This window comes from Chlorocebus sabaeus, chromosome 9, assembly GCF_047675955.1.
Source record: "Chlorocebus sabaeus isolate Y175 chromosome 9, mChlSab1.0.hap1, whole genome shotgun sequence".
NCBI lineage: Eukaryota > Metazoa > Chordata > Mammalia > Primates > Cercopithecidae > Chlorocebus > Chlorocebus sabaeus.
This window is the reverse complement of record NC_132912.1, coordinates 88,970,960-88,990,664: the sequence shown is the minus strand read 5'-3', so window position 1 is coordinate 88,990,664 and position 19,705 is coordinate 88,970,960. Positions and strand designations below refer to the sequence as shown.

At 35.0% G+C, this 19,705-nt stretch overlaps 1 protein-coding gene across 3 annotated transcripts in view; it reads left to right on the top strand.

Moving 5' to 3' along the window:
• Window positions 1-19,705, top strand: part of PRKG1 (protein kinase cGMP-dependent 1) — a 1,334,297-nt gene that overhangs the window by 606,476 nt on the left and 708,116 nt on the right. The gene's annotated exons all lie outside the window — the stretch shown is intronic.

Here is a 19,705-nt window from a genome sequence, read left to right as displayed (position 1 = left end):
AACAAAAGCCTAGAGCTTTTGCTGACATAGCTGGAGTAAATGGTGAGAACAGGAGAGACAAGTAACTGCCATGCCCTTCCTGTGAACTTTTGATAACATTACAGATGATATAATCACTTACATGGAATTGGTTGTACTTTGTCTTGATACTCTACTTTAAAAGCTGGTAGCTTGTTAAATGTTCTGCCTTCACGGCTACGAGTGAGAGCTGTGAGTTCCCAAGGGAGCCCTATATGCAGTGGTACATGTGGTACTGAGAAACTAAGCTGGGTTCCAGAAGTTTATTAATGCTTTCTTTTAAAGTGACAAGAGGGATCACAATTTAGGATTACAGTGTTTGTCATCACCTTCTCTGCATTTTTCTTTACTCTTAATAAATAGGAAGTTGGCCTTTGGTTTAGGCCTCTCCAGGTGGCAATATACTAGCATAAGATTCCAGTAAGACCAACACCACTCTGCAATTTGAGGTGTGCTCCGTGTCTCTGCCAATGTTATGTTTTCATTTTTTAATTACTCAACAGTTTGCTACAATGACTGAGATCTCTACCATGGAAATTGCTTCTTGGATTGAGATATTCTTTCTAGAATGCCACAGAAAAAGTTTTATATTTTACCTAGGGTGATTTAACTTCATCAGTGGGAAGACTTGATTCTTCTTTTTCTAGAGATGTATATAACTCATTGTGACGAGTTCCTTTTATCCTTGGCTACCAGGAAAACAATGGTAAATTGAATATATAAAAATGATAAAGATTATAATCAATAAGCTTATATACATGTGTATAACTGCCTCACTTTTTCCATATGAGATCACTCATGGCTTCATCATTGTTTTTAACCTAGGACTTTTCTTGAACTCCTAAGGACCTGTACAACTTTGAGAATGGAGCCATTTTAGAGACCTATAGTATATTAATTCTAATACACTAACACTAGTCATAAGAACAATTTTACAAATAGATAGCTTGACATTTTAGAGTTAAATATGAAACAAATCAGTAACTCTTTATTAAATTTGGATTTAACCTTAAAAGTTTTAAAGATAGATTATATACAAATAATACATTTTCATTATTATGAAAATAATATAACAAAGAAAAATGCAAACATTGTAACAATTAATATTCACTTAAGTCTTACTGTGTGCCAGGAACTTGGCTAAGATATTACATCATGAGGTAGGATTTGTTTTTCACATATCACCGATAATCAAATGGCAGCTTCAAGAAGTGAAGTCACTTGCCCATGGTCACGCAATTTGTAGTGGAGCTGGAATTTGAAGTTAGGCACCCTGATTACAGAATTGTTGTTCTCAACCACTAGTTACAATCCAACCCGAATTTATAACTCTTTATTAACATCCTTCGAAACAGTTATATATATATGAATATGTGTATGTCCATACATGTATAGTGATATAAAATTGTATATAATGATATCTTACTTTCCATGTTGTTATGTACACTACCTTTTGTTCAACAATGTGTCATGAACCTTCTCCTCTATATAAAAGGATTGATATATGTACACAATATTATATTCCATGTCTCAAAAATAGCAGGGCCCTTTTGATGAATATGTGTTATATCCTATTTCATAAATAGAGAGATATAGATAATTTCCCTAGAATATCCTTGTACGGATCCTTTACACACTGATGATTTGTTTCCTTGGAGTAAATCCTAATGATGGGAATAGTGGTACAAAGGACATACCCATTTTATATTGTGGCACGTCCATCTAAGCAACCAAACAGGAAGACATTGCAAATGTATCCTCCCAGCACCAAGGTAAGAGAGCAATATCCCATTCCTAAGTGTTATTTTCAAAATTAGATTATATCAGTAGTTTTAAACTTTGCTAGCTGTAATTGTTTGAGGGTGGAATTATTTTCTTTTTTAAAAAAAACTGAATTCCAAATGTGATAGTAATTTTTTTCATTTTCTATTGTCATTTGTGTCTACTTGGGGAATTAGTGAACTTGTGCTTTTAAATAGCCTTATGATCCAAATAAATATTTTTACAAGCTTAAACTCTTAGAATCCCATAATATTAGCAAAATGCACAATACTTTTCTGTTTCACTTATGTTGCTCACTTCAAAATCTAACGCTTTTTTAAAAAACGGAACTATCATACTTGGATTATATAAAGTTTACTATCAAAAAGTTTAAGGTAATAACTTACCATTTCTGAGATGGATTAAAATGTTACAGTACTGTATGGCTTCATATTGCTATAAAAGTCACTTTAAAAGCTTTTCCTAGAGGAACTTATGGTGAGATAAATGGTTTCATATTTTTGGGACATTATTTCTCATAAAGCAATATATTCCAAATTGTACACTTAGCATTGTACAGTTACATATTAGTCAATCTGCCGACCTAAAAAATGTAAAAAAGCAAAAGTATTTCTCATGGAGTATTACCATAAAAAGCAGTACCTCACTAGTGTTTTAGTAAAAACACAAATGTGAAGACATACTAAATTTAAATCAACTATATTACTTTATTTTGCTGTTTTAAAATAATACTAATGCTGCACAGACCTCTTACAATTATGTGCATTTCCTTTTTGCATGTATGAAAATCTTAAATGTGGTATTCCTATCGAAATGCTGACTGGTAAAAAGAAATAGGCACAGTATTGAAATTTCATCATGATAGAGGATATAGATAAGTAGTATGAATCTTTTCATTTTTCTCACTTTTACCACGTACAAGTCAATTTTGTGAATCAATCAGGTTTATAAAATAAATATCTTGATGGAATAAGATATTTACCAAGTTACACCATCCTATAAACAAAAGCATTCAAAACCTGAAACAACTGACGTCTTGAAGTTTTGTTTTGGTTACCTGTAGTAATGTTTTGATTACCTATGTTTCGTTTAGTTTCATATCCTGTCTACATTTATCTAAGTTACTTTACATCATTGGTTACTAGCTTAGTCTCTCTTCTGTGCCATTTCCATACTTCCTGGAATATTGTTCATTCAATATATTTAATTGCCAGGCAGTTTTTTAAACTTTGGTTCAGTAACAGAGGTACTAAATCACCTGAAAGTTGTTTCTGTGACTAGTACGCTACACTGAAGTTAACAGATTTGTTTTTTTTGGATTCTCCAACCATGTTCGTTTTTAGGATGTAATAACAGCCCAGAGGCTTGTAAGTTGTAGTCTATTAAATCCCTCTTCCTAGAGAGTTGTTAAAACAGAAACATAATGCTCTTCATTCCTATTCTCTTCTCTGGATATTTCTAACAATTTCATGGTAAGTCCTAATAGATAAATCTAAGCACACTTCAATTAGATTATTGGTAAATAGCAATCCTTACCAAAATTGCCTTTTCTACTCCTTTAGCTTGAAGACTTAACTCCAGATGGTCAAGTTAGTAACCTGAATTTTTAAATGCGATCATTGCCTTCAGAAACCATACTATTTTTAGTTTGTAATTCACACTCATAATTTTTTCTAAAGATAATGATGATAATTTTTCCTTGTCATTTTCTGTTTTTAAAGACATTCTTCTGTCCAATCCTCATCTTTTGACAGTCCTAAATTTTGTCCATCATGACTGGATTTTTCATAGTAAGTGTAGAAGTAAGGAGAAACAGCCTAGAATGGATCTATCCCTCTTTGCTGGGCAGTGGTGAGAGGGCAACATTGAAGTCTGCCTTCTCACAGGGCCAAGAACTTCAGCATTAGTGAAACCAAGAGAAGGCTGATGCGTTCAAATAAATATGCCCCTTAATTAAGCCATACTGTTAGCAATAAATCTTTTATTTATCCTTTAATGTCTTTTAATGATAGCCTTGAAATGGGTGATTAATGCCAACATTTTCAATAGAATCTGTTAGAACGCACCATGTTACTCATGCTAGCTCTGTATGCAAGTTTACGTTAATTACCGTGATTTTTTTTCTACTTTTTATTTGTGAATCTTTGAAATAAAATTATGTTTTAATGAGATTGGGACCAACCATAGAACATATATCATATTTAAATCAGTTTTGTGTTGAGGACTTTTGTCTTAATTTTACCTGTGTGTTGCCATTTAGCCATTTTCCCAGAAGAGTTTGTAATAAGCTTTGTTGATTTGTTGTTGTTGTTGTTGTTGTTGTTGTTGTTGTTGTTTTGAGACGGAGTCTCGCTCTGTCGCCCAGGCTGGAGTGCAGTGGCCGGATCTCAGCTCACTGCAAGCTCCGCCTCCCAGGTTAACGCCATTCTCCTGCCTCAGCCTCCCGAGTAACTGGGACTACAGGCGCCCGCCACCTCGCCCGGCTAGTTTTTCGTATTTTTCGGTAGAGACGGGGTTTCACCGTGTTAGCCAGGATGGTCTCAATCTCCTGACCTCGCGATCCACCCGTCTCGGCCTCCCAAAGTGCTGGGATTACAGGCTTGAGCCACCGCGCCCGGCCTATTGTTGTTTTTAAGACAGAGTCTCACCCAGGGTGGAGTGCAGTGGCACAATCTCAGCTCACCGCAACCTCTGCCTACTGGGTTCAAGCGATTATCGTGCCTCAACCTCCTGAGTAGCTGGAATTACAGGCACCTGCCACCACGCCCGGCTAATTTTTGTATTTTTAGTAGAAATGGGGTTTCACCATGATGATCAGGCTGATCTCGAACCCCTGACCTCAAGCGATCTGCCCACCTTGGCCTCCCAAAGTGCTGGGATTACAGGCGTGAGCCACCACACCCGGCTGATTTTATTTTTCATAATAGATGTCTTAGTAATTCTGGGGGAGTTTTGTGAAATGCACATGAAATTAATACACATATAGAAAAGGTGAAGTGTGATGTCTTCAATATATTTACAATTTTCAATATCTCTCACTATGAAACATTAACATAAATGTTTCCTTTGTCATTGAGTTTTGTGATATTGTTAGATTAAGGAAAATAAAGTTTCAAAAAGATTAACATGTCACTTACAATACCTAAAAGTGAACATATATTTTAACAAAATGTTATATCTTAATTATACCATATTTACCAATTTTTATTTGGAATGCAAAGTCACAAATGGAAGAGAAAAAGTCAACATAATATTTTGATTAGATTTCATGAGTGAGTCCTCTTCTGATCTATTAACTATATGAGGAGACGGGCCATTGTTAACTACTTCTACGGTAATAATTTCATTTTTACTATATTTCCATTTAATTTACAAATGTTGATTTGTGTCAACAAAGTTCTCCTATGACTATTAGCACTTACAGACTTTAGCAATCCTCACAATCACTTTTCATGTGAAGTCTTGAATTTAGCATAAGCATCTAGCATAAATTACAAGAGAAAATGTAGATTAAATGGATATATGAAATAAAACTGTCTTTCATTTGGAATTGGGATCTGGCAGTTACGTTTTAATATATGTTTTCTTTAAAATCTTTCCACATCCCATTCTTCTCTCTCTACCACTCTGGAAGTAACAATGCTTCTCCATTTGGTCTGCGTCTTTCTCATCCACATTCTCATATTTTTACTACACATGTATGTGTCTATACACAAAATACGGTGTTTGTGAGTGTTCATGAGATTTATAAATAGGTGCCACGATCTATGTATCCTTCAGTAACTTGTCTTTGCCACTCTGTTATGTTTTTAAGATGTATCTATGCTGTTATATGTACGTATGGTTTGTTAATCTTAAGTTCTATATCATAGTCTATTGCACAGGTACAATGTGGTTCGTTGATCTTTATTTATTGTTAAAACTTTGGGATCATTCACCCAAATTTTGATATTACAAACAATATTACAATTATTATTCCTGCATGGGAATTCTGAAATTCTGTTATCCTGTATTCTTGCCAACACATGGTATTATTAGACCTTAGCTGTTGACAGTATAATAGATTGGAAATGGTACCACTTTGTACTTTTAACTGGTATGTTTCTGAATTTAAAAAAATATATTTTTCTGTGTTAAAATATTTTAAAAACATTATTAAGCTTTTATATCACTCCTCTTTCTTGAAAATCCCATTTTCATGGAAGAGAATTAAGCTCTTGTCCAACACTTACCTACATTAGTTTAATATACTTAAACAGCTTTTTGTCTTTCATAACAAGAAAAGAAAATATCAATTTGAGGGGCAGCTATTTTTCATTAAACATAGAAAAAACATATTCTTTTGTATATTATGCAACTATGCTCTTTCTAAATTAGCTCACTGGAGACAGAAGGATTAGTGTCTTTAGTTTTTTTTATTTTTGCTTTTAAGGAGATGTATCAATTAGAGTGAAATGATTAAATCATCACCTACTTGCCACCAAGTGGGGGTGGCCTCCTACTTCCTTAGTATTACATACTCTACCTAGTTCATCTAAAACACACCCCAATGAAGGAATAAGTACATTTAAAAAAATGGGCTGGTTCTGCCTTTGAAATGGTCCACAAAACATGTTTGTTTCAAATTTGGAACCTATATTTTTCTAGAAGGAATATGCTAAAATTTAAAGACTAAGTAGAGACTAACTGTTCAGGTAAGTTCTTAAATTAATATAACTGAAAAAAACATTGAGTTGGCTGAAAAAATAACGAACTGCTGTTCTGCTATGATAGCCTCAGAACCTGAATAAAAAAATAAATAAATAAAATAGATGAGTAAAAAACAATTTAACAACTAGTCTATAATATTCTCTTCTCTGAGAAAATGCATTATGTAAGCCCTGCTTGTTCTTGGGGCTCTAAAGAGAGTTTGCCTGTGACCTCTGCAGTAAGAATAGCTGCTTTTTTTTTTTTCTTTTTTGTAATTTAAGTTCCAGGGCACATGTGCAGGATGTACAGGTTTGTTACATAGGTAAACATGTGCCATGGTGGTTTGCTACACCTCTCAACCCATCACCTAGATATTAAGCCCAGAATGAATTAGCTATTTTTCTTGATGTTCTTCCCTCTACCCACCCTCCCCGACTCTCCCTGTATCTATGTGTTTTCATTGTTCAGTTTCCACTTATAAGTGAGAACATGCAGTGTTTGGTTTTCTGTTCTTGTGTTAGTTTGCAAAGGACAATGTCTTCCAGATTCATCCATGTTCCTGCCAAGGACATGATATTCCTTTTTATGGCTGCATAATATTCTGTGGTGTATATGTACCACACTGTCTTTATCCAGTCTATCATTGATGGGCATTTGGGTTGGTTCCATGTATTTGCCATTGTGAATAGTGAAGAGTAGCTGCTTTTAATATATGTAAGCCATTAGACAGAGTAACCCTCATGGGTAATTTATTGGGAATTCCATGGGATTTTTACCATATTGAGTCCATAAAATAAGAAATATGAATACTTTCCCATTTAGCTATGAGATTATTTGCTTAATACTGTCAGCCACCAAATTAAAAGATAAATTGGAATCACAACTATTATATTACTACTTTACTGTTTTGAACTTAATTCAACCTGTAGTGATGTAGCTGGCAAGATTTATGTTCGTTGGAAGATATAGTTGGTTTTGACTTTACACAGCAATGTATCTAATTGTCATATGTAAAATACTTTATAGATAAAATTATGTTTCTATATAGGAGAGTATGAAAGAATATAGCACAGTAGTAAGCTATTTTATAATCTGAACATTTTTAGGTTCAAGTTTGCTTTTCTCAAAACTGAGTGCAAAGAGAGCCAGAATGGAGTTTAAAAGACATGGGCTTTAAAGTCAGATGACGTTTATTAAAATTATAGCACCATTATATGAATTTAGGCAATGTCTTGACTTCTCTGAGTCTTTTCTGAGTCAAATTTTCTGTCTATGAAATATTAATAGTTAAAAGTTGTTTACTATTTCAGACTTAGATTCTTCTATCTCATCATTGTTTAGTCTTCTCTATTCATTAAATGAAAGCACCATCTGCTCTATTGCTCAGACCTAGACCATAGATCTTTCCTTCATTTCTGTTTTTACTCTAAACACATCAAACCCATTAGTAGGTCCTATCTGCTTTTCTACCAAAACACCTTCACAATGCGTTCACTTTTCTCTATCTACACTTCAGCATTCTATCTAGACCACCATCTTCTCTATCTAGAATATAGTGCAGAGAATATGCCATTTACCTTAGTCTTCAGTGGCTTAAAATTTTGTAAGCAAATGTCAGGAAAATTTTGAAATAATTACTGGAAAAGTGCTAACTGAGGCAGAAAATCATTTTAATGTGAGTAGGATGAATTATACCTCAGGTGCCCTTAAGGTTTGCATATATACTATAATTGAGCAGGGACAAAGTTTTGTATTGACAGTTTCATTTTTCATAGGATTCATTCACAGTATTTAATGGTATGGCACAATTCTGTTGAGTTAAGGCTTTTCAAATCTTTTGATCAGATATAAATTAGAGTAAGAACTGGAATTCCACAGAGCATGATCTACCGCTAGCACTTATAGCACTTAATCAGACATTTGTAGTCAAATTACTTCCATTTACTTATTTTTCCACTCAGAAGTAACATTTTCCAGGTATTTCTGGAGAATTAATTAGTTTCCATTAATTAATTTGTTTCCACTATAGCTTTAATAACTCTGTTGAACCTCAGGGTAACTCATTGTAATGGTGTGGACCTAATTTGTCAAATGCAATGCAGTAGCCTTTTGTGTGAATAGAATTCTTCTGTCAATGTCAGTCAATTAACTAAAGTGATTTTTAAATGCCTACCTTGTGAGCCACTTTGTGCCAGGGCCCTGTAGGGACTCCAAGAGTAGATTACTAGGTTCCTAGATTCAAAAACTAAAATCTAGTTGGGAAGAAAAGAGCAACTTACAAAATCATCTAAAAGGAATATAATATATAATTAAGATTCTGCAATGTGTAGTATAAAAGTAATAAATCATAGGAAAACTCTCGGGATAATTGATACCAAAGTTCAACAGAGTTCCATTCTCATAGTACACCCTACTAAGTAGAAAGTTACTTACATGTTTATCATCCTGCCTGACCTTCTATTCTTAGTTGTCAACTTTTATAGACTGTCTGGGGGAAAGGAGAAGGGGCGAGAGAGGAGTATAAAACAAATTGTTTCTGAGTACCTAATAAATTTCAGTTACTTGTGTCTAAATGTTTTATCATTTAATCTTAATAATTATCTGGAAAAATAGGTTTATTTGTGCACATTTACAGTTCAGAAAATTGAGGCTCAGAGAAGGGAAAGAACTTGCACCAGATAGCTTGGTTAGGAAGACTTAGGCTTCTCTTTACCAAGCTACTTTCCGCAGCATCATATAACCTACCAGTTAAAACAAGCAAACAAATGAATGAAACTCTATAATAGCAATTCAGTACAAAGAGGAATTATTGTAGATGTTTTGAGAGGATTTGGTTAGTTTCTTTTCATTAGTTTCCTTTATGATTTACCCCAGTAAGTTTAAGAATAACAAGCAATAGAATGGGTCTTATTAGCAAAATGCATGATAAAATGGAGTAATCAAATCACCATTCAGTAGGACTCCTAGTCTCTTCTGTCAAGAAATTCATAAACTTAACATGAGACATAGATAAACATAATTAATTATAAAACAGGAAACATCAACAGTAAAATTTAAGAGTGAACCTTTTTCTGTGACTGTCGTCTTCTTCATTATCACTTAAATTCTTTCTCAAAAGGGTAGTTTGATCAAGGAAAATAAAGCTGGAAAGATAAGGTAGGATCAGGCTCCTTTACATAATTTATAAAATAATAATATTAATATTTCAAAGCTAATTCAGGTTGCTAAAATATTTTGGAGAATTTACACAATATTCCAATAAGAATATGTTTCCCATATGACGTTACACTTTCTCAAGGAGTAATAACTTGGTGCATCATTTTATTCATTCAGAACTAAACTAATTGTCTCAGTTTTAATATTACCCACAGATGGCTTAAGGTTATCTAAGAAAGTTTTATAATATGTTTATAACATAAATACTTGCCCACTTTCTGAGGATTCCTAGAGCTTTCTCAATGAACTTAAAGAGAACTACCATTCAACACAGCAATTCTGTTACTGGGTATATATCCAAAAGAAAATAAATTGGTCTACCAGAAAGGCACATGCACTTGTATGTTAATCACAGCACTATTCACAATAGCAAACATGTGGAATCAACCTAGGAGCCTATTAGTGGTGGATAGGATAAAGAAAATGCGGTGCATATACATCATGGAATACTACACAGCTGTAAGAAGAAGTGAGATCATGTGCTTTGCAGCAACATGGATGGAGCTGAGGCCCATAATCCTAAGCAAATTAACACAGGAACAGGAAACCAAATACCACATGTTTTCACATATAAATAGGAGATAAACATGGGTACACATGGCCATAAAGATAAGAACGCTAGACACTGGGGTCTAGTAGAGTGCGGAGGGAGGGCAAGAGGACAAGGTTCAAAAGCTACCTGTTGGATACTATGCTCACTACCTGAGTGACAGGATCAATGATACCCCAAGCCTCAGTATCACACAATATACCCATTTTACAAACCTGCACATATACCCTCTGAATTGAAAATAAATGTTGAATTTGTAATAAGAAAAGGTAAAGGAAAAGACAGGTAATGTTTGCATTGTGGAAGCCTTGAATTCCAAGATAGGAAAACATTCATCTTTAATTTGTTCAGCTATAGGGAGACACTGAAGGTTTACAGACATATTACACACTAAAACTATAGTTTTGAAATATTAGACCAAAAATGATGGTAGATGGATTAGAATTGGAAGAAACAAACCTGGACAGCACTGTAGCATTTCAGGGAAAAAGTAGTTAGATGGTGGAATGAGGATAAAAGGAAGAAATTGATACAAAGTATTTTCTGATGTGTTGTATTGAGGCCTAAAATGGACACATTCTATAACTTTTCAGTTATGTGTGCATATGTGTTTGTGCATTTCCTGCAATGATGGAATTTCCTTTTTATTCTCCCTTCATGATTGTTAAAACTTTATTAAAATGTTAGCCTCCTTTAGCTAAGTCAAGGCTTCCCCCAAAGAGTGGTTTTGTCCAAGCTTAGGTTAGAGTTGTAAATGTTAAAGGTAGTTCTGTTTAAAAATTTCTGAGCACAAATTTACAAAATAAGTTTTTCACTGATGACAGAGAGTATCTGTGCTATTTTTCCTACTGTCTGATACCCAAATTATGTTCACATTTTTAGCCAACTCAAATAGTAGCAACTGAAAGAAGAGATAGTTGATATATACTCCTAATCTTAGAGGAAGTTAACGTGTTTAAATTTCTTGCAGCTGTTTCTGGTATGAGGAAAAGGATGTACATGTATTCCTGTCTTCCTGACTTATATTATTATTCATGCCTCAAGATAGACTAAGCATTTCTCAAGAGAAATCTAGTTATTGAAGTGTGACATATTTTATAAATACAAATATAAGAATCACTCTTTGATTAATTCACAAACCCGGTACTCAAACCTCACTAAAAATGGGTCTCACTGTGTCCTTTAATATTCACTTATTAAACTTTTTTCTAGGAACAATATATTCAGATGGGCCTCAATTTTTTGTCATCTGAGAAATGTAGGAACTGGCTCCTTCTAGTTGGAAGACTTCTAAAACTTAAATCCACTTCTAAATGTTCATAGAGTGATCATCTTTCTTTCCAGAGAAAATAACAATAATATTAATAATAGTAATAATGGAAGAAAGAATGAAACTGCAGAAAGGGAATTTTTGCTAAAGCAAAGCTGTAATGAATAGCAGCAGTTTGATTCTTCCTTAAAAGGTGTATTTGCATAGTTGTAAATTACCCATGTCAAACACCAAACAAATCCTCATTCTGTGTCAGAATTTTAACTCCTTACCCAAAGCCAAGTGTACATTACAGTGAGTCCATAGAGAGTCTATGTTTTTCAGTTAATCCTTACCTTAAATTAAAAGATGAAGTGGAAAGTTTTAAAGCAGCTTCATCTGCTATTGAATTCTAATACATTAATATCTAAAAATTAAGCACAATATTTGTATAGTATTACTTTAGTATTAAATATTGTATAGCTTTGGATGGTAGGATTACTCTCTAGAGCAAATTTACACATATATAGCTTGCTTTTCATTTAAATACCAATCCATTGGCAGCATAGTACAAGAGAAATGGTTTTGAAGTAAGTTGGATCTGTTAATCCTGGCTCCAGAAACTGGATTTGACCTGGACAAGCTTCAAAGTAACTCTGAGCCTCAATCTTCTCATCTGAAAATGGGAATAATAAATATCTACTTCAGATAATGATGTTTTGGGATTATTTAAGAGACAATGGACATACTAAGAGATTACTCATTTACTGTTCATACTTTCTACACCATACAAAACATATATGGATTAAAACATATGTAGAACCTTCACTTTATTCCCTTGGATATCATGGTTGCTCAGCCTTACTTTCCCCAAGGTAACCAATCATTAGGAAGTCAAAGAGAGAATGGTTCAGAGATGCTGATCGAAGCAAGTGCAAAGTTCACTGGCCATATCCTGGAGGGACTGTCTCCTGACAAACTTATCAGAGATCAGAACATGCTCATTCATTTAAACCAGAAAACACATTTTGAATCTTAATGTGTGTCAGCCATTGCCCCAGGCATTGAGTATACAGTGCACATTTTTTTTTTTTTTTTTTTAGCATCACATCTTGGTTTTGGTACATCTTGGAAAGCACTATCATCCATATCTTTGACATGATTTTATCAGTTTCATTTGTTCCTTTGGATTAAAGCACCTAAAATTTTTTATCTAGAACAGAGATTTGGAAATTTAAATATAAAAATTGCCTGCAGTTTTAAATGCAATTTCCTGAGCCCCTTCTCTAGAGACAATAACTCAAAGTATGAGGTAGGCCTTACAACTATCCGCTCAATAGATTTTGATCAACAAGCTAGTGTACAGCTGCATTTCTCAATTTCACTCAGGATGTTTATAGCCAAAGTATTCATATCTAAATGGACTTTGCTATTTTTAACAAAGAAAACTTGTCAAAAATAGTAAAGAACTAGAAGGTGATTTCTTCTTAGGAGAAAACAAATTCTGGTTATAATCAAATTTCCAAATGAACATATTTTACTATTTGATTGAAATAAGCCAATCTACGACTAGAAAATTAACTGAGGGTTGAGATTCCAGTGATCCAGTTGGTTAAGAGGATAATCTGAAAGGTTTCTTTGATGTGCCATGTGAACCACAATTAAAAGAAAAAATATAGCTTGAGCTTTCAGTCAAAAGGCTAGGAGATATATAACATCAGTTATAGTAATTGTCTTTTGATAGTAGTCCAAGAATACAGTTACTTCCCTTTTTTTCAATGATTCTATGACTATTTTAAATATGCAAAAGTTTTAGATAGATAAAAATAAAAATTGGTATGCAGTTGTTTTTGTGGAGAGGGTTATATATGTTAGGTGTGAAGTTAATATGAATAAATACATCTAAATGAGCTGTTGTTTTGTCTCGAAACCATTCCTTGTCATTAGACAGGCTGTAAGGGAATGCTGTAATATTTTGTTGCTGAGTTGCTAAGTGGATATTCATGAACTAGGTGCCCTATTAACTATTCCGTCAACTGTTGTGTTAACTAGCTGCTATGTACTTTGCTAGCTTCTGCTGAGGGAGGCTACAAGACAAAACAAACAAGGGGAAAAAACCTCTCACGTATGAAAGGTTTCATAGCAAAAAGTTTGGATAACCTAGGGAAAATAAATTATGTTGCACCATCTAATGAGAAAAATAATGCAGTCTGGGCATGGTGGCTCACACCTGTAATCCCAGCACTTTGGGAAGCTGAGGAGGGTGGATCACCTGAGGTCAGGTTTTCGAGACCAACCTAGCCAATATCATGAAACCCCATCTCTACTAAAAATACAAAAATTTTTTAGCTGGGTGTGGTGGTGTGTGCCTGTAATTCCAGCTACTCAGGAGGCGGAGACAGGAGAATTGCTTGAACCAGGAGGCCGAGGTTGCAGTGAGCCCAGATTGTGCCACTGCACTCCAGTCTGGGCGACAGAGGGAGACTCTGTCTCAGAAACAAAACAAAAAAAGAATAATGCAATACTTTATTCTCTGTGATTTACAGTATAACATGGGTATTTACCAGGCTATGCACCTTCCCTTTCATTTTCCTTTTGGAAATACTTTTGTGTGTTCAAGTGCAAAACTTGTAAGAAAGTCAAAAAATAAAAATGAAGTTTAAGTGGTAAAAGTGACATTATTCACTCTAAGAAGGTAACATTAATTCTAGTAGAACTTAAAGTTACTGTATTTTAATTAAAGAAAGAAATTTCTCACAAGTAAGAACATTGTAGAGTTGTGAGATATACTGAGAAATAATCAGAAATGGAAGCAATCGATTACTATGATGAATAGAGGATCATAGAAGATCAATAGAAGATTGAGGTGCAGCCTGCTTACTGTTGTGAGAAAGTAGGTTAGATACATTCACAAGGTCATTAAGAGCTCTGTGTTTATGTGTTTAACAAGCAGAACTTGTCAAAAACAAGATGTTTTTCTCTTCAGTGATGGTCAGAGCAACATAGTTGTGATTGATTTTGAGAAATTATTTCATTGTCAGCATCTGCTACAAACATGTCCAAGAAGTCAAAGTTGTAGATCCAGATTTTAGCTGGAAAGCAGAAAAGCACCAGTTAGCAATGAGCTTTCCTTCTTTGTCTTCCTATTTCACAAGTGAAGAAACTGAGGCTAGGAGAGGCTACCTGCCCCCCATAATCATTTTCACTTGGAGAATAGGCGGCATATGGGGAACTAGAAGCAAAATGCAGAGTCTCTCTGGCTAATTTTCTTTCCCTACTGTATGCCATCTATTGTGGAATCACAAATCATATAAAGAAGATATTAATGTTCTTTTTACTTTCATATATTCCCCAAACATTTAGATTGTAAGAAGAATATTTTACTCCAGTGAAGAAAATTATTCTGTCACCAAGAAAAAGGTTCCTCTTTCTGCACAATGATTACCTTGCCAAAAACTAATTGCTTAGCATAAAAATGCTGCCCTTTCTTCATGCATTAGTGGGATGAAGAAAATCAATTCTCCCCACTGTAATACTGCTCAGCCATTGTGTCTGTCAGCACTCTGGGTGCAAAGCTGAAATCTAAAGCTGTGTCACCAGACACAATTAATTTTAGGGTTGATTTTGCAGTTTGTGAGCTCTCTAGGCTTTGCACTTCTCTTCTGTTCTTCTGTAACCTACCATTTAGATATGAGGGGGTGGGGCGGTATTGCAACCTCAATAAAACTTAGAAAAAAGGAAAGGAAATCAGGTGCCTTTGTTCATTTCTTCAACATGTTGTTGAACACTTAGTTCTGTCAAACATTGTTAGCACAAGGAATGTGGAAACCTGAAATTAACAGACCTGAGACAACTGACAGTTAGGGAGTGTACTGGACATTGATTTCTAAATTCAGATGGTAAATAGTTCAACAAAGACAAACACACTAGAGGTGTTGTTGATGCACATACAAGGAACAGTAGAAACAACTTACCTGAACTGGATTGAAGAATAAGTAAGAGTCAGTAAGGAAAAGTAGCGTGTGTGTGCGCGTGTGTGTGTGTGTGCACGTGCACGCGCACATGTGTGCACACATATGTGTGTGCATACACATGTATATGAAAGGAGAACAATTTTTGCATATTAAAGTTCTAAGAAAAGACTTTTAGAGATGAACTCTATAATCCTGTGTCAAATGTAAAATTGTTGGCAGCTATTTGATCTCTATTCATGGGACACCTCTCATTATCACAGATCAACGCCCCTCACCTCATAAAATGTATCAAGAAATTTAAGATCAATTCTGTCATTAGACAAAAATAATTTTAAATAACACATTTGAAAGATTTAGCTGTTGATTTTTTGAGGATTTTCCTCATAGATATCTATTCAATCAGTAAATATTAACTAAGAAGTGACTGGTTTGAATACTTTGTTAGAACTGGAGAAACAGAGAAGAGTAAGTTGTCATCAGCACTGCAGAAAGTGTTCAGTCTAATTAGCAAGATACAGTTGGCACCCAGTAACTAAGAATATGCTGCAATAAAATATTCAAACTGGAATGAAGGCTGTGGGGGGTGTTAAAAAAGTATCTTCAGTAAAAACTTATCTGAGATAATCTTTCATTCCCATCTGAATATTTATGTAGATGCATAGTTCCACCTAGAGTCTGATTTTCAATTAGACAAAAAAAAAAAAAAGATCGAGAATCTCTACTTATAAAAAACATTTCTGATTTTGTAATTAAGAATCCCAGTAATTAAATATGCCAGGAAAATTGTATTAGATTGCATTGCATTGGGTCAGGTACATGCTTTCATTTCACACTTAAGAGCCCCTTTTAAGAGCATAAGCAAATTAAAAAACAACAACCCAACAGCCTCTATTCCCCCTGTTAAGGGGAAAAACACATTCCAATACAGCTTCTAATTTGCCTTGCTAATTCTAATTAGTATAGGATGAGCTGCTGGACAATTTTACCAGGAGGACAGTCTGCAAAGAAGCACATTTCTGTAGCTGCACGCTTTTGGGAAAGAACTCAAACTGGGAAAAATTGAATAGAGACTTTTTCTCATTTGATTGAAGGTTATAGATGAAATAAAATAAGGTTCAAGGAAATCAAAAGAGGCTGCCCTTTTCTGTAGTCAGAACTGCTGAAAAGATTGAATGATAAGATGAAACTGAAGTAAAGCCTCCAGACCACTGCCTTTGACTGGTTTGGTGAATTGCTGCAGTTAAACACATGTTTACTCTTGCCACAATGCATGAGTGGGATCTACTAGTACTCTACTTGTTTCTGGGTGTTTAATTTCAGTTCTGACACTAGAAAGTACAATCTTTGAGAGGAGGGATTGTGTGCTCCACCATTGCTTGTGCTGACTTCCATAGCTCAGATATGCTAACTGGATCAGACTCCCACAATCAATACTTGACTATTGATGAGAGGCCCATCTCCTGCCTGCCGTGATTATTGATCAGGGTCTTCCAAGAGGATTCCATGGCCTTTATCCCTAGGACTAGCCAAGAACAGCAGACACCATACATTCACAAATAGATCCAGGGCACCTTCCCTTCTCCTTCCCATTTTGAGTTTTAGTCTAAATATAAATTAGTGGCTAATCAGTGCACATTCTGGCATTCTAGGGGCTCAGTACCACTGTTTTAATTATGAAAAGAGGACTTTGATTTCTTAATTTTGACTGGGGTCCAACTCAAATATTCTGACCAGTTTGTATACTACATCTCATGAAGGAAACATATAGAATGTTTCTGATGATCCTCACAAGTATTGACTAGTAAATTACAAATAGGACCTTCACTTTTACATACAGCTACTTGAAAGGGGAGCAGTTCTTTTTGTTATAAAGTGTGATGGCTTTGTTCCTCATTTAATCATTTATGAGTTTAATTTTAAGTCATCACTATCAATATAAAAACAGGTGTGATATCAACATTAGGCACATCAGATTCACGTATTGTACTTTTGCTTTTTCAGTCAACAATTGTTTTAGCTTAATAGAGTGTAAGAATAATTTAAGTAAAAGAATGCAATAGTTCCATTTGGAGATCTCTTCTAAATTAATTTATCCTATTTTGCTTTTGCAGTATCACGAAAGTGCCCTGTATATAGTATTTTGAAGCTTACTGAAAATACATTTCTTATATATAAGGTATATTGTCTTCAAGAGAAATGCTGATTTCCTTTAAGAAGGTAATACCCTATATTGAGGGAAAAAAAATAGACCTAATTTTCTGTTCCAATTACTAACTGATGGTTGGTTATTAAGTATTTGCTTTCTTATTAGACTTTACCAATTCCAACAACTGTTTTACCTTAGCCTCCTGTCCATCACGGCCAGTACTGATTATGAAACTAACTAGTGTTGAGTGCATGCCTGTTGAGTGTAGGCTCTCAAACTGCTGATTGAATAGATTTGGAACAGGGCTCTGACATCTCCATTTTTAACAAAAATCTCAAATTATTCAAATGCAAGTGGTCAAGGAGCCATCTTTGAAAAATACTACTCAACATGATAAAGGCGTTAGAGTCTACCAATTTATTTAAATTTAGATTAGACAAGGTAAATTAGAGTGATATCATATGTCACTAGAAAAGTATGGCACCAAAAGGAAGGCAGTTCCTTTTGTTTTGTTTTGTTTTGTTTTGTTTGTTTTTGTTGTTGTTGTTGTTGTTTTGAGATGGAGTCTTGGTCTGTCACCCAGGCTAGAGTGCAATGATGTGATCTTGGCTCACTGCAACCTCTGCCTCCTAGGTTCAAGTGATTCTCCTGCCTCAGCCTCCAGAGTAGCTGGGATTACAGGCATCCACCACCACATCCCCCTAATTTTTGTATTTTTAGTAGAGATGAGGTTTCACCATATTGACCAGGCTGGTCTTGAACTCCTGACCTTAGGTAATCTACCCACCTTGGCCTTCCAAAGTGTTGGGATTACAGGTGTGAGCACCTGCCCCCCCCACCTTTTTTTTTTTTTTTTTTTTTTTTTTTAAGAGTTAGGGTCTTACTCTGTTGCCTAGGCTGTGAGATAGTAGTGTAATCATAGCTCACTACAGTCTCAAACTCCTGGGATCAAGTGATCCTCCCTCTCAGCCTCCCAAGGAGGTAGGACTAGAGGTGTATGCCACCATGCCCCTCTAATTTTTTAATTTTTAATTTTGTAGAGATGGGGTCTTGTTGCCCAGGCTGATCTTGAACTCCTGGCAACAAGTCATCTTCCCACCGCAGCCTCTGAAAGCCCGCGGATTACAGACTTGAGCCACCATGCCTGGCCAAGGCAGTTTCATCACTAAATACCTGTAAAGCCTAAGACATTCGATCATGTTCTGCAGGTAGCTATAAAGTCTAGAAACAGTTGAATATACATAATAAATTGTTTGTTGATATTACATCACAATAAATGTTACATTCAATATGTTGTCTCATAGTACCACTGCATAGTTTAGTGCAATGTGCAAAATTACAAGGAATATAATGTGTGAGCATTCCATTTACATCCATCTCTGCATGTGTATCTGTGATATGTTGATAAGGTTCCTCAAATTTTACTAAATAAACTTTTGATGTGTTTCCTCAAATTTCACTGAATAAACTTTTTTCCTTTAGCCTAACACAAACTCCCAAATCATCTAACCCAGTTTTGTAATTATCACTCAGTCATTTCCATATCACACTGGCCTGGGGGATGTGGTGTGCCATGCTACTAGAACTACTCAGATGGCTTTCTTTAGCACATAAAATGGGGCATTATTTGATCACTTAAATTAGCAAACATTGTTTGTCTTAGACTTTAGTAACTGCAGGACTGCCTTCGCTTCTTGCTATACTCAACCAAAAAGGCATGGGCTGGGGAATTATAAAATTTGGATTAGAAAAAAAATAAAGGTTAGGTAATCTTATATTAAGGGTCTTTCAGTTTTTAAATGATTTCGAGTTATGAAATGAGTCAGCGCTCCTGGATGTGTGATAATGGAATCCTGTGGATGCCACTGGTGATATAAATTAATTCTGTGCCAAGTGTGGTGGCTCAAGCCTGCAATCCCAGCATTTTGGAAGGCCAAGAAAGATCGCTTGAGTCCCGCAGCTCGAGACCAGTCAAGGCAACATAGTGAGATCCTATCTCTACAAAAAATGTTAAAGTTTAGCTGGAGGTAGTAGTGCATGCCTATAGTCCCAGCTACTCAGGAGGCTGAAGTGGAAGGATC